Source organism: Pseudophryne corroboree, chromosome 4, assembly GCF_028390025.1.
Source record: "Pseudophryne corroboree isolate aPseCor3 chromosome 4, aPseCor3.hap2, whole genome shotgun sequence".
Taxonomy (NCBI): Eukaryota; Metazoa; Chordata; class Amphibia; order Anura; family Myobatrachidae; genus Pseudophryne; species Pseudophryne corroboree.
The window spans coordinates 18,058,718-18,072,398 of record NC_086447.1 but is presented as its reverse complement, the minus strand read 5'-3'; the positions used below and the strand labels follow the sequence as shown (position 1 = coordinate 18,072,398).

The 13,681-nt window shown below is 36.9% G+C and overlaps 15 non-coding genes across 15 annotated transcripts; 5 read left to right on the top strand and 10 right to left on the bottom strand.

The window, feature by feature from the left end:
• Positions 1-880: 880 nt before the first annotated feature.
• On the bottom strand, positions 881-954 carry TRNAN-GUU (transfer RNA asparagine (anticodon GUU)). The gene has a single exon. It is a non-coding gene; the product is annotated as a tRNA-Asn (tRNA).
• Positions 955-1,140: 186 nt separating this feature from the next.
• TRNAM-CAU (transfer RNA methionine (anticodon CAU)) lies at positions 1,141-1,212 on the top strand. Its single transcript has one exon. It is a non-coding gene; the product is annotated as a tRNA-Met (tRNA).
• A 1,951-nt stretch (positions 1,213-3,163) lies between these two features.
• TRNAN-GUU (transfer RNA asparagine (anticodon GUU)) lies at positions 3,164-3,237 on the bottom strand. Its single transcript has one exon. It is a non-coding gene; the product is annotated as a tRNA-Asn (tRNA).
• A 186-nt stretch (positions 3,238-3,423) lies between these two features.
• TRNAM-CAU (transfer RNA methionine (anticodon CAU)) lies at positions 3,424-3,495 on the top strand. Its single transcript has one exon. It is a non-coding gene; the product is annotated as a tRNA-Met (tRNA).
• An 818-nt stretch (positions 3,496-4,313) lies between these two features.
• Positions 4,314-4,387, bottom strand: TRNAN-GUU (transfer RNA asparagine (anticodon GUU)). The gene has a single exon. It is a non-coding gene; the product is annotated as a tRNA-Asn (tRNA).
• A 1,059-nt stretch (positions 4,388-5,446) lies between these two features.
• On the bottom strand, positions 5,447-5,520 carry TRNAN-GUU (transfer RNA asparagine (anticodon GUU)). The gene has a single exon. It is a non-coding gene; the product is annotated as a tRNA-Asn (tRNA).
• Positions 5,521-5,706: 186 nt separating this feature from the next.
• TRNAM-CAU (transfer RNA methionine (anticodon CAU)) lies at positions 5,707-5,778 on the top strand. Its single transcript has one exon. It is a non-coding gene; the product is annotated as a tRNA-Met (tRNA).
• A 1,978-nt stretch (positions 5,779-7,756) lies between these two features.
• Positions 7,757-7,830, bottom strand: TRNAN-GUU (transfer RNA asparagine (anticodon GUU)). The gene has a single exon. It is a non-coding gene; the product is annotated as a tRNA-Asn (tRNA).
• A 1,087-nt stretch (positions 7,831-8,917) lies between these two features.
• Positions 8,918-8,991, bottom strand: TRNAN-GUU (transfer RNA asparagine (anticodon GUU)). Its single transcript has one exon. It is a non-coding gene; the product is annotated as a tRNA-Asn (tRNA).
• A 1,093-nt stretch (positions 8,992-10,084) lies between these two features.
• TRNAN-GUU (transfer RNA asparagine (anticodon GUU)) lies at positions 10,085-10,158 on the bottom strand. The gene has a single exon. It is a non-coding gene; the product is annotated as a tRNA-Asn (tRNA).
• Positions 10,159-11,235: 1,077 nt separating this feature from the next.
• On the bottom strand, positions 11,236-11,309 carry TRNAN-GUU (transfer RNA asparagine (anticodon GUU)). Its single transcript has one exon. It is a non-coding gene; the product is annotated as a tRNA-Asn (tRNA).
• Positions 11,310-11,495: 186 nt separating this feature from the next.
• Positions 11,496-11,567, top strand: TRNAI-AAU (transfer RNA isoleucine (anticodon AAU)). Its single transcript has one exon. It is a non-coding gene; the product is annotated as a tRNA-Ile (tRNA).
• An 801-nt stretch (positions 11,568-12,368) lies between these two features.
• TRNAN-GUU (transfer RNA asparagine (anticodon GUU)) lies at positions 12,369-12,442 on the bottom strand. Its single transcript has one exon. It is a non-coding gene; the product is annotated as a tRNA-Asn (tRNA).
• A 186-nt stretch (positions 12,443-12,628) lies between these two features.
• TRNAM-CAU (transfer RNA methionine (anticodon CAU)) lies at positions 12,629-12,700 on the top strand. Its single transcript has one exon. It is a non-coding gene; the product is annotated as a tRNA-Met (tRNA).
• Positions 12,701-13,519: 819 nt separating this feature from the next.
• On the bottom strand, positions 13,520-13,593 carry TRNAN-GUU (transfer RNA asparagine (anticodon GUU)). The gene has a single exon. It is a non-coding gene; the product is annotated as a tRNA-Asn (tRNA).
• Between the last annotated feature and the right edge of the window lie 88 nt (positions 13,594-13,681).

The window sequence follows — 13,681 nt, the reverse complement described above, 5'->3', positions numbered from 1 at the left end:
ATGAGCAGCAGAGTGGCGCAGCGGAAGTGTGCTGGGCCCATAACCCAGAGGTCGGTGGATCGAAACCATCCTTTGCTATGTGCACTTATTTTTTTGTTAATTAAATTCTTCCAAAACTGGAATTGATATTTTGACTCTTTTATTTTTACTTAAAGTACAATAACTTTTAACATTTTAATTTGTTTTAATAGTATATTGACAGCATTGTTTTCTTTCAGAAATCCACTTAATTTTCTTTACCCTATTACTGAAATGGTAATTGACAAAAACAAGCTACATTGTCACCAGAAGAGCAATGCAAAATGTACAATTGATATTTCAAAATCATCTTTCCATCTTGAATTTCAATGATGCATTGGGGCAACGATTTTGTGAGAAACATCTTCACCCTTAAAGAAAGATTTTCTTAACTTTTACCTGTGTGCTGATTAGATATCACCTGGTTTTCACATTAAACAGATTCCCACTTGAGAAAGCAGCAAGGATGCAGTGAGGTTTATGTTTCCTGGTGTCAACCTGTATTATTTCAGTGGACATTGTAATGAGGATGCATCTTGCTGCCTTTCCAATGAAGCAAGTTTTAATCAGTAATAGGTGAAAAACCATTCCTACAAAGGTGTTAATCAGAGACTTGGCTTTGTGGACACTTTTCAGAGAGCAAATGTGTTAGCATAAAAATAAAGCCATAAAATGGAGAGCTGATTAATCACTCAATTGGATTTCTCTGCCTGCATATTTTTTTTTCTCTGCAACCCCAATGCTAAATTGTGCTTCCTGTTTTTTATAAAATGACTTAATCAAATCTGACTCTGATTGCATCAGAGAAGGCCAGGTACCTTACACCATAAAAGGTGGTTTGAAATTTTGACTTAGTCAATTACGTCCCCGGGTGGGATTGAACCACCAACCTTTCGGTTAACAGCCGAATGCGCTAACCGATTGCGCCACAGAGACAGCTTGCGAAAGCATGTACTGACAAAGGCTAAAAAGCATTCATCTAGAAAGTTTCCTAGAAAAAGGTTAAAAAGGCAATAATCTGGAGAGTTTTGCAAGATTTTTCTTCCATTGACCAACGAAGAAACACATTGGTACTTTCACATGATGAGTGAGTTCTTCAGGATCTCTGACACTTACATGAGCAGCAGAGTGGCGCAGTGGAAGCGTGCTGGGCCCATAACCCAGAGGTCGGTGGATCGAAACCATCCTTTGCTATGTTAATTAAATTCTTACAAAACTGGAATTGATATTTTGACTCTTTTATTTTTACTTAAAGTACAATAACTTTTAACATTTTAATTTGTTTTAATAGTATATTGACAGCATTGTTTTCTTTCAGAAATCCACTTAATTTTCTTTACCCTATTACTGAAATGGTAATTGACAAAAACAAGCTACATTGTCACCAGAAGAGCAATGCAAAATGTACAATTGATATTTCAAAATCATCTTTCCATCTTGAATTTCAATGATGCATTGGGGCAACGATTTTGTGAGAAACATCTTCACCCTTAAAGAAAGATTTTCTTAACTTTTACCTGTGTGCTGATTAGATATCACCTGGTTTTCACATTAAACAGATTCCCACTTGAGAAAGCAGCAAGGATGCAGTGAGGTTTATGTTTCCTGGTGTCAACCTGTATTATTTCAGTGGACATTGTAATGAGGATGCATCTTGCTGCCTTTCCAATGAAGCAAGTTTTAATCAGTAATAGGTGAAAAACCATTCCTACAAAGGTGTTAATCAGAGACTTGGCTTTGTGGACACTTTTCAGAGAGCAAATGTGTTAGCATAAAAATAAAGCCATAAAATGGAGAGCTGACTAATCACTCAATTGGATTTCTCTGCCTGCATAATTTTTTTTCTCTGCAACCCCATGCTAAATTGTGCTTCCTGTTTTTTATAAAATGACTTAATCAAATCTGACTCTGATTGCATCAGAGAAGGCCAGGTACCCTACACTATAAGAGGTGGTTTGAAATTTTGACTTGTCTACTTAAAGATCAGCAAAATTTGATCACAAGGTCAATTATGTCACTGGGTGGTATTGAACCACCAGCCTTTCAGTTAACATCCGAATGCGCTAACCGATTGCGCCACAGAGACAGCTTGCAAAAGCATGTACTGACAAAGGCTAAAAAGCATTCATCTAGAAAGTTTCCTAGAAAAAGGTTAAAAAGGCAATAATCTGGAGAGTTTTGCAAGATTTTTCTTCCATTGACCAACGAAGAAACACATTGGTACTTTCACATGATGAGTGAGTACTTCAGGATCTCTGGCACTTACATGAGCAGCAGAGTGGCGCAGCGGAAGCGTGCTGGGCCCAAAACCCTGAGGTCGGTGGATCGAAACCATCCTCTGCTATGTGCACTTATTTTTTTGTTAATTAAATTCTTCCAAACTGGAATTGATATTTTGACTCTTTTATTTTTACTTAAAGTACAATAACTTTTAACATTTTAATTTGTTTTAATAGTATATTGACAGCATTGTTTTCTTTCAGAAATCCACTTAATTTTCTTTACCCTATTACTGAAATGGTAATTGACAAAAACAAGCTACATTGTCACCAGAAGAGCAATGCAAAATGTACAATTGATATTTCAAAATCATCTTTCCATCTTGAATTTCAATGATGCATTGGGGCAACGATTTTGTGAGAAACATCTTCACCCTTAAAGAAAGATTTTCTTAACTTTTACCTGTGTGCTGATTAGATATCACCTGGTTTTCACATTAAACAGATTCCCACTTGAGAAAGCAGCAAGGATGCAGTGAGGTTTATGTTTCCTGGTGTCAACCTGTATTATTTCAGTGGACATTGTAATGAGGATGCATCTTGCTGCCTTTCCAATGAAGCAAGTTTTAATCAGTAATAGGTGAAAAACCATTCCTACAAAGGTGTTAATCAGAGACTTGGCTTTGTGGACACTTTTCAGAGAGCAAATGTGTTAGCATAAAAATAAAGCCATAAAATGGAGAGCTGATTAATCACTCAATTGGATTTCTCTGCCTGCATATTTTTTTTTCTCTGCAACCCCAATGCTAAATTGTGCTTCCTGTTTTTTATAAAATGACTTAATCAAATCTGACTCTGATTGCATCAGAGAAGGCCAGGTACCTTACACCATAAAAGGTGGTTTGAAATTTTGACTTAGTCAATTACGTCCCCGGGTGGGATTGAACCACCAACCTTTCGGTTAACAGCCGAATGCGCTAACCGATTGCACCACAGAGACAGCTTGCGAAAGCATGTACTGACAAAGGCTAAAAAGCATTCATCTAGAAAGTTTCCTAGAAAAAGGTTAAAAAGGCAATAATCTGGAGAGTTTTGCAAGATTTTTCTTCCATTGACCAACGAAGAAACACATTGGTACTTTCACATGATGAGTGAGTTCTTCAGGATCTCTGACACTTACATGAGCAGCAGAGTGGCGCAGTGGAAGCGTGCTGGGCCCATAACCCAGAGGTCGGTGGATCGAAACCATCCTTTGCTATGTTAATTAAATTCTTCCAAAACTGGAATTGATATTTTGACTCTTTTATTTTTACTTAAAGTACAATAACTTTTAACATTTTAATTTGTTTTAATAGTATATTGACAGCATTGTTTTCTTTCAGAAATCCACTTAATTTTCTTTACCCTATTACTGAAATGGTAATTGACAAAAACAAGCTACATTGTCACCAGAAGAGCAATGCAAAATGTACAATTGATATTTCAAAATCATCTTTCCATCTTGAATTTCAATGATGCATTGGGGCAACGATTTTGTGAGAAACATCTTCACCCTTAAAGAAAGATTTTCTTAACTTTTACCTGTGTGCTGATTAGATATCACCTGGTTTTCACATTAAACAGATTCCCACTTGAGAAAGCAGCAAGGATGCAGTGAGGTTTATGTTTCCTGGTGTCAACCTGTATTATTTCAGTGGACATTGTAATGAGGATGCATCTTGCTGCCTTTCCAATGAAGCAAGTTTTAATCAGTAATAGGTGAAAAACCATTCCTACAAAGGTGTTAATCAGAGACTTGGCTTTGTGGACACTTTTCAGAGAGCAAATGTGTTAGCATAAAAATAAAGCCATAAAATGGAGAGCTGACTAATCACTCAATTGGATTTCTCTGCCTGCATAATTTTTTTTCTCTGCAACCCCATGCTAAATTGTGCTTCCTGTTTTTTATAAAATGACTTAATCAAATCTGACTCTGATTGCATCAGAGAAGGCCAGGTACCCTACACTATAAGAGGTGGTTTGAAATTTTGACTTGTCTACTTAAAGATCAGCAAAATTTGATCACAAGGTCAATTATGTCACTGGGTGGTATTGAACCACCAGCCTTTCGGTTAACAGCCGAATGCGCTAACCGATTGCGCCACAGAGACAGCTTGCAAAAGCATGTACTGACAAAGGCTAAAAAGCATTCATCTAGAAAGTTTCCTAGAAAAAGGTTAAAAAGGCAATAATCTGGAGAGTTTTGCAAGATTTTTCTTCCATTGACCAACGAAGAAACACATTGGTACTTTCACATGATGAGTGAGTACTTCAGGATCTCTGGCACTTACATGAGCAGCAGAGTTGCGCAGCGGAAGCGTGCTGGGCCAATAACCCAGAGGTCGGTGGATCGAAACCATCCTCTGCTATGTGCACTTATTTTTTTGTTAATTAAATTCTTCCAAACTGGAATTGATATTTTGACTCTTTTATTTTTACTTAAAGTACAATAACTTTTAACATTTTAATTTGTTTTAATAGTATATTGACAGCATTGTTTTCTTTCAGAAATCCACTTAATTTTCTTTACCCTATTACTGAAATGGTAATTGACAAAAACAAGCTACATTGTCACCAGAAGAGCAATGCAAAATGTACAATTGATATTTCAAAATCATCTTTCCATCTTGAATTTCAATGATGCACTGGGGCAACGATTTTGTGAGAAACATCTTCACCCTTAAAGAAAGATTTTCTTAACTTTTACCTGTGTGCTGATTAGATATCACCTGGTTTTCACATTAAACAGATTCCCACTTGAGAAAGCAGCAAGGATGCAGTGAGGTTTATGTTTCCTGGTGTCAACCTGTATTATTTCAGTGGACATTGTAATGAGGATGCATCTTGCTGCCTTTCCAATGAAGCAAGTTTTAATCAGTAATAGGTGAAAAACCATTCCTACAAAGGTGTTAATCAGAGACTTGGCTTTGTGGACACTTTTCAGAGAGCAAATGTGTTAGCATAAAAATAAAGCCATAAAATGGAGAGCTGATTAATCACTCAATTGGATTTCTCTGCCTGCATATTTTTTTTTCTCTGCAACCCCAATGCTAAATTGTGCTTCCTGTTTTTTATAAAATGACTTAATCAAATCTGACTCTGATTGCATCAGAGAAGGCCAGGTACCTTACACCATAAAAGGTGGTTTGAAATTTTGACTTAGTCAATTACGTCCCCGGGTGGGATTGAACCACCAACCTTTCGGTTAACAGCCGAATGCGCTAACCGATTGCGCCACAGAGACAGCTTGCGAAAGCATGTACTGACAAAGGCTAAAAAGCATTCATCTAGAAAGTTTCCTAGAAAAAGGTTAAAAAGGCAATAATCTGGAGAGTTTTGCAAGATTTTTCTTCCATTGACCAACGAAGAAACACATTGGTACTTTCACATGATGAGTGAGTTCTTCAGGATCTCTGACACTTACATGAGCAGCAGAGTGGCGCAGTGGAAGCGTGCTGGGCCCATAACCCAGAGGTCGGTGGATCGAAACCATCCTTTGCTATGTTAATTAAGTTCTTCCAAAACTGGAATTGATATTGTGACTCTTTTATTTTTACTTAAAGTACAATAACTTTTAACATTTTAATTTGTTTTAATAGTATATTGACAGCATTGTTTTCTTTCAGAAATCCACTTAATTTTCTTTACCCTATTACTGAAATGGTAATTGACAAAAACAAGCTACATTGTCACCAGAAGAGCAATGCAAAATGTACAATTGATATTTCAAAATCATCTTTCCATCTTGAATTTCAATGATGCATTGGGGCAACGATTTTGTGAGAAACATCTTCACCCTTAAAGAAAGATTTTCTTAACTTCTTACCTGTGTGCTGATTAGATATCACCTGGTTTTCACATTAAACAGATTCCCACGTGAGAAAGCAGCAAGGATGCAGTGAGGTTTATGTTTCCTGGTGTCAACCTGTATTATTTCAGTGGACATTGTAATGAGGATGTATCTTGCTGCCTTTTCAATTAAGCAAGTTTTAATCAGTAATAGGTGAAAAACCATTCCTACAAAGGTGTTAATCAGAGACATGGCTTTGTGGACACTTTTCAGAGAGCAAATGTGTTAGCATAAAAATAAAGCCATAAAATGGAGAGCTGATTAATCACTCAATTGGATTTCTCTGCCTGCATAATTTTTTTTCTCTGCAACCCCATGCTAAATTGTGCTTCCTGTTTTTTATAAAATGACTTAATCAAATCTGACTGCATCAGAGAAGGCCTGGTACCCTACACTATAAGAGGTGGTTTGAAATTTTGACTTGTCTACTTAAAGATCAGCACAATTTGATCACAAGGTCAATTACGTCCCTGGGTGGTATGGAACCACCAGCCTTTCGGTTAACAGCCGAATGCGCTAACCGATTGCGCCACAAAGACAGCTTGCAAAAGCATGTACTGACAAAGGCTAAAAAGCATTCATCTAGAAAGTTTCCTAGAAAAAGGTTAAAAAGGCAATAATCTGGAGAGTTTTGCAAGATTTTTCTTCCATTGACCAACGAAGAAACACATTGGTACTTTCACATGATGAGTGAGTTCTTCAGGATCTCTGACACTTACATGAGCAGCAGAGTGGCGCAGCGGAAGCGTGCTGGGCCCATAACCCAGAGGTCGGTGGATCGAAACCATCCTTTGCTATGTGCACTTATTTTTTGTTAATTAAATTCTTCCAAAACTGGAATTGATATTTTGACTCTTTTATTTTTACTTAAAGTACAATAACTTTTAACATTTTAATTTGTTTTAATAGTATATTGACAGCATTGTTTTCTTTCAGAAATCCACTTAATTTTCGTTACCCTATTACTGAAATGGTAATTGACAAAAACAAGCTACATTGTCACCAGAAGAGCAATGCAAAATGTACAATTGATATTTCAAAATCATCTTTCCATCTTGAATTTCAATGATGCATTGGGGCAACGATTTTGTGAGAAACATCTTCACCCTTAAAGAAAGATTTTCTTAACTTTTACCTGTGTGCTGATTAGATATCACCTGGTTTTCACATTAAACAGATTCCCACTTGAGAAAGCAGCAAGGATGCAGTGAGGTTTATGTTTCCTGGTGTCAACCTGTATTATTTCAGTGGACATTGTAATGAGGATGCATCTTGCTGCCTTTCCAATGAAGCAAGTTTTAATCAGTAATAGGTGAAAAACCATTCCTACAAAGGTGTTAATCAGAGACTTGGCTTTGTGGACACTTTTCAGAGAGCAAATGTGTTAGCATAAAAATAAAGCCATAAAATGGAGAGCTGATTAATCACTTAATTGGATTTCTCTGCCTGCATAATTTTTTTTCTCTGCAACCCCATGCTAAATTGTGCTTCCTGTTTTTTATAAAATGACTTAATCAAATCTGACTCTGATTGCATCAGAGAAGGCCTGGTACCTTACACCATAAAAGGTGGTTTGAAATTTTGACTTGTCTACTTAAAGATCACCAAAATTTGATCACAAGGTCAATTACGTCCCCGGGTGGGATTGAACCACCAACCTTTCGGTTAACAGCCGAATGCGCTAACCGATTGCGCCACAGAGACAGCTTGCAAAAGCATGTACTGACAAAGGCTAAAAAGCATTCATCTAGAAAGTTTCCTAGAAAAAGGTTAAAAAGGCAATAATCTGGAGAGTTTTGCAAGATTTTTCTTCCATTGACCAACGAAGAAACACATTGGTACTTTCACATGATGAGTGAGTTCTTCAGGATCTCTGACACTTACATGAGCAGCAGAGTGGCGCAGCGGAAGCGTGCTGGGCCCATAACCCAGAGGTCGGTGGATCGAAACCATCCTTTGCTATGTGCACTTATTTTTTTGTTAATTAAATTCTTCCAAAACTGGAATTGATATTTTGACTCTTTTATTTTTACTTAAAGTACAATAACTTTTAACATTTTAATTTGTTTTAATAGTATATTGACAGCATTGTTTTCTTTCAGAAATCCACTTAATTTTCTTTACCCTATTACTGAAATGGTAATTGACAAAAACAAGCTACATTGTCACCAGAAGAGCAATGCAAAATGTACAATTGATATTTCAAAATCATCTTTCCATCTTGAATTTCAATGATGCATTGGGGCAACGATTTTGTGAGAAACATCTTCACCCTTAAAGAAAGATTTTCTTAACTTCTTACCTGTGTGCTGATTAGATATCACCTGGTTTTCACATTAAACAGATTCCCACGTGAGAAAGCAGCAAGGATGCAGTGAGGTTTATGTTTCCTGGTGTCAACCTGTATTATTTCAGTGGACATTGTAATGAGGATGCATCTTGCTGCCTTTTCAATTAAGCAAGTTTTAATCAGTAATAGGTGAAAAACCATTCCTACAAAGGTGTTAATCAGAGACTTGGCTTTGTGGACACTTTTCAGAGAGCAAATGTGTTAGCATAAAAATAAAGCCATAAAATGGAGAGCTGATTAATCACTCAATTGGATTTCTCTGCCTGCATAATTTTTTTTCTCTGCAACCCCATGCTAAATTGTGCTTCCTGTTTTTTATAAAATGACTTAATCAAATCTGACTGCATCAGAGAAGGCCTGGTACCCTACACTATAAGAGGTGGTTTGAAATTTTGACTTGTCTACTTAAAGATCAGCAAAATTTGATCACAAGGTCAATTACGTCCCTGGGTGGTATTGAACCACCAGCCTTTCGGTTAACAGCCGAATGCGCTAACCGATTGCGCCACAAAGACAGCTTGCAAAAGCATGTACTGACAAAGGCTAAAAAGCATTCATCTAGAAAGTTTCCTAGAAAAAGGTTAAAAAGGCAATAATCTGGAGAGTTTTGCAAGATTTTTCTTCCATTGACCAACGAAGAAACACATTGGTACTTTCACATGATGAGTGAGTTCTTCAGGATCTCTGACACTTACATGAGCAGCAGAGTGGCGCAGCGGAAGCGTGCTGGGCCCATAACCCAGAGGTCGGTGGATCGAAACCATCCTTTGCTATGTGCGCTTATTTTTTTGTTAATTAAATTCTTCCAAAACTGGAATTGATATTTTGACTCTTTTATTTTTACTTAAAGTACAATAACTTTTAACATTTTAATTTGTTTTAATAGTATATTGACAGCATTGTTTTCTTTCAGAAATCCACTTAATTTTCTTTACCCTATTACTGAAATGGTAATTGACAAAAACAAGCTACATTGTCACCAGAAGAGCAATGCAAAATGTACAATTGATATTTCAAAATCATCTTTCCATCTTGAATTTCAATGATGCATTGGGGCAACGATTTTGTGAGAAACATCTTCACCCTTAAAGAAAGATTTTCTTAACTTCTTACCTGTGTGCTGATTAGATATCACCTGGTTTTCACATTAAACAGATTCCCACGTGAGAAAGAAGCAAGGATGCAGTGAGGTTTATGTTTCCTGGTGTCAACCTGTATTATTTCAGTGGACATTGTAATGAGGATGCATCTTGCTGCCTTTTCAATGAAGCAAGTTTTAATCAGTAATAGGTGAAAAACCATTCCTACAAAGGTGTTAATCAGAGACTTGGCTTTGTGGACACTTTTCAGAGAGCAAATGTGTTAGCATAAAAATAAAGCCATAAAATGGAGAGCTGATTAATCACTCAATTGGATTTCTCTGCCTGCATATTTTTTTTCTCTGCAACCCCAATGCTAAATTGTGCTTCCTGTTTTTTATAAAATGACTTAATCAAATCTGACTCTGATTGCATCAGAGAAGGCCAGGTACCTTACACCATAAAAGGTGGTTTGAAATTTTGACTTGTCTACTTAAAGATCACCAAAATTTGATCACAAGGTCAATTACGTCCCCGGGTGGGATTGAACCACCAACCTTTCGGTTAACAGCCAAATGCGCTAACCGATTGCGCCACAGAGACAGCTTGCAAAAGCATGTACTGACAAAGGCTAAAAAGCATTCATCTAGAAAGTTTCCTAGAAAAAGGTTAAAAAGGCAATAATCTGGAGAGTTTTGCAAGATTTTTCTTCCATTGACCAACGAAGAAACACATTGGTACTTTCACATGATGAGTGAGTTCTTTAGGATCTCTGACACTTACACAAGCAGCAGAGTGGCGCAGTGGAAGCGTGCTGGGCCCATAACCCAGAGGTCGGTGGATCGAAACCATCATTTGCTATGTTAATTAAATTCTTCCAAAACTGGAATTGATATTTTGACTCTTTTATTTTTACTTAAAGTACAATAACTTTTAACATTTTAATTTGTTTTAATAGTATATTGACAGCATTGTTTTCTTTCAGAAATCCACTTAATTTTCGTTACCCTATTACTGAAATGGTAATTGACAAAAACAAGCTACATTGTCACCAGAAGAGCAATGCAAAATGTACAATTGATATTTCAAAATCATCTTTCCATCTTGAATTTCAATGATGCATTGGGGCAACGATTTTGTGAGAAACATCTTCACCCTTAAAGAAAGATTTTCTTAACTTCTTACCTGTGTGCTGATTAGATATCACCTGGTTTTCACATTAAACAGATTCCCACTTGAGAAAGCAGCAAGGATGCAGTGAGGTTTATGTTTCCTGGTGTCAACCTGTATTATTTCAGTGGACATTGTAATGAGGATGCATCTTGCTGCCTTTCCAATGAAGCAAGTTTTAATCAGTAATAGGTGAAAAACCATTCCTACAAAGGTGTTAATCAGAGACTTGGCTTTGTGGACACTTTTCAGAGAGCAAATGTGTTAGCATAAAAATAAAGCCATAAAATGGAGAGCTGATTAATCACTCAATTGGATTTCTCTGCCTGCATAATTTTTTTTCTCTGCAACCCCATGCTAAATTGTGCTTCCTGTTTTTTATAAAATGACTTAATCAAATCTGACTCTGATTGCATCAGAGAAGGCCAGGTACCCTACACTATAAGAGGTGGTTTGAAATTTTGACTTGTCTACTTAAAGATCAGCAAAATTTGATCACAAGGTCAATTATGTCACTGGGTGGTATTGAACCACCAGCCTTTCGGTTAACAGCCGAATGCGCTAACCGATTGCGCCACAGAGACAGCTTGCAAAAGCATGTACTGACAAAGGCTAAAAAGCATTCATCTAGAAAGTTTCCTAGAAAAAGGTTAAAAAGGCAATAATCTGGAGAGTTTTGCAAGATTTTTCTTCCATTGACCAACGAAGAAACACATTGGTACTTTCACATGATGAGTGAGTACTTTAGGATCTCTGGCACTTACATGAGCAGCAGAGTGGCGCAGCGGAAGCGTGCTGGGCCAATAACCCAGAGGTCGGTGGATCGAAACCATCCTCTGCTATGTGCACTTATTTTTTTGTTAATTAAATTCTTCCAAACTGGAATTGATATTTTGACTCTTTTATTTTTACTTAAAGTACAATAACTTTTAACATTTTAATTTGTTTTAATAGTATATTGACAGCATTGTTTTCTTTCAGAAATCCACTTAATTTTCTTTACCCTATTACTGAAATGGTAATTGACAAAAACAAGCTACATTGTCACCAGAAGAGCAATGCAAAATGTACAATTGATATTTCAAAATCATCTTTCCATCTTGAATTTCAATGATGCATTGGGGCAACGATTTTGTGAGAAACATCTTCACCCTTAAAGAAAGATTTTCTTAACTTTTACCTGTGTGCTGATTAGATATCACCTGGTTTTCACATTAAACAGATTCCCACTTGAGAAAGCAGCAAGGATGCAGTGAGGTTTATGTTTCCTGGTGTCAACCTGTATTATTTCAGTGGACATTGTAATGAGGATGCATCTTGCTGCCTTTCCAATGAAGCAAGTTTTAATCAGTAATAGGTGAAAAACCATTCCTACAAAGGTGTTAATCAGAGACTTGGCTTTGTGGACACTTTTCAGAGAGCAAATGTGTTAGCATAAAAATAAAGCCATAAAATGGAGAGCTGATTAATCACTCAATTGGATTTCTCTGCCTGCATATTTTTTTTTCTCTGCAACCCCAATGCTAAATTGTGCTTCCTGTTTTTTATAAAATGACTTAATCAAATCTGACTCTGATTGCATCAGAGAAGGCCAGGTACCTTACACCATAAAAGGTGGTTTGAAATTTTGACTTAGTCAAATACGTCCCCGGGTGGGATTGAACCACCAACCTTTCGGTTAACAGCCGAATGCGCTAACCGATTGCGCCACAGAGACAGCTTGCGAAAGCATGTACTGACAAAGGCTAAAAAGCATTCATCTAGAAAGTTTCCTAGAAAAAGGTTAAAAAGGCAATAATCTGGAGAGTTTTGCAAGATTTTTCTTCCATTGACCAACGAAGAAACACATTGGTACTTTCACATGATGAGTGAGTTCTTCAGGATCTCTGACACTTACATGAGCAGCAGAGTGGCGCAGTGGAAGCGTGCTGGGCCCATAACCCAGAGGTCGGTGGATCGAAACCATCCTTTGCTATGTTAATTAAGTTCTTCCAAAACTGGAATTGATATTTTGACTCTTTTATTTTTACTTAAAGTACAATAACTTTTAACATTTTAATTTCTTTTAATAGTATATTGACAGCATTGTTTTCTTTCAGAAATCCACTTAATTTTCTTTACCCTATTACTGAAATGGTAATTGACAAAAACAAGCTACATTGTCACCAGAAGAGCAATGCAAAATGTACAATTGATATTTCAAAATCATCTTTCCATCTTGAATTTCAATGATGCATTGGGGCAACGATTTTGTGAGAAACATCTTCACCCTTAAAGAAAGATTTTCTTAACTTCTTACCTGTGTGCTGATTAGATATCACCTGGTTTTCACATTAAACAGATTCCCACTTGAGAAAGCAGCAAGGATGCAGTGAGGTTTATGTTTCCTGGTGTCAACCTGTATTATTTCAGTGGACATTGTAATGAGGATGCATCTTGCTGCCTTTCCAATGAAGCAAGTTTTAATCAGTAATAGGTGAAAAACCATCCCTACAAAGGTGTTAATCAGAGACTTGGCTTTGTGGACACTTTTCAGAGAGCAAATGTGTTAGCATAAAAATAAAGCCATAAAATGGAGAGCTGATTAATCACTCAATTGGATTTCTCTGCCTGCATAATTTTTTTTCTCTGCAACCCCATGCTAAATTGTGCTTCCTGTTTTTTATAAAATGACTTAATCAAATCTGACTCTGATTGCATCAGAGAAGGCCTGGTACCTTACACCATAAAAGGTGGTTTGAAATTTTGACTTGTCTACTTAAAGATCACCAAAATTTGATCACAAGGTCAATTACGTCCCCGGGTGGGATTGAACCACCAACCTTTCGGTTAACAGCCGAATGCGCTAACCGATTGCGCCACAGAGACAGCTTGCAAAAGCATGTACTGACAAAGGCTAAAAAGCATTCATCTAGAAAGTTTCCTAGAAAAAGGTTAAAAAGGCAATAATCTGGAG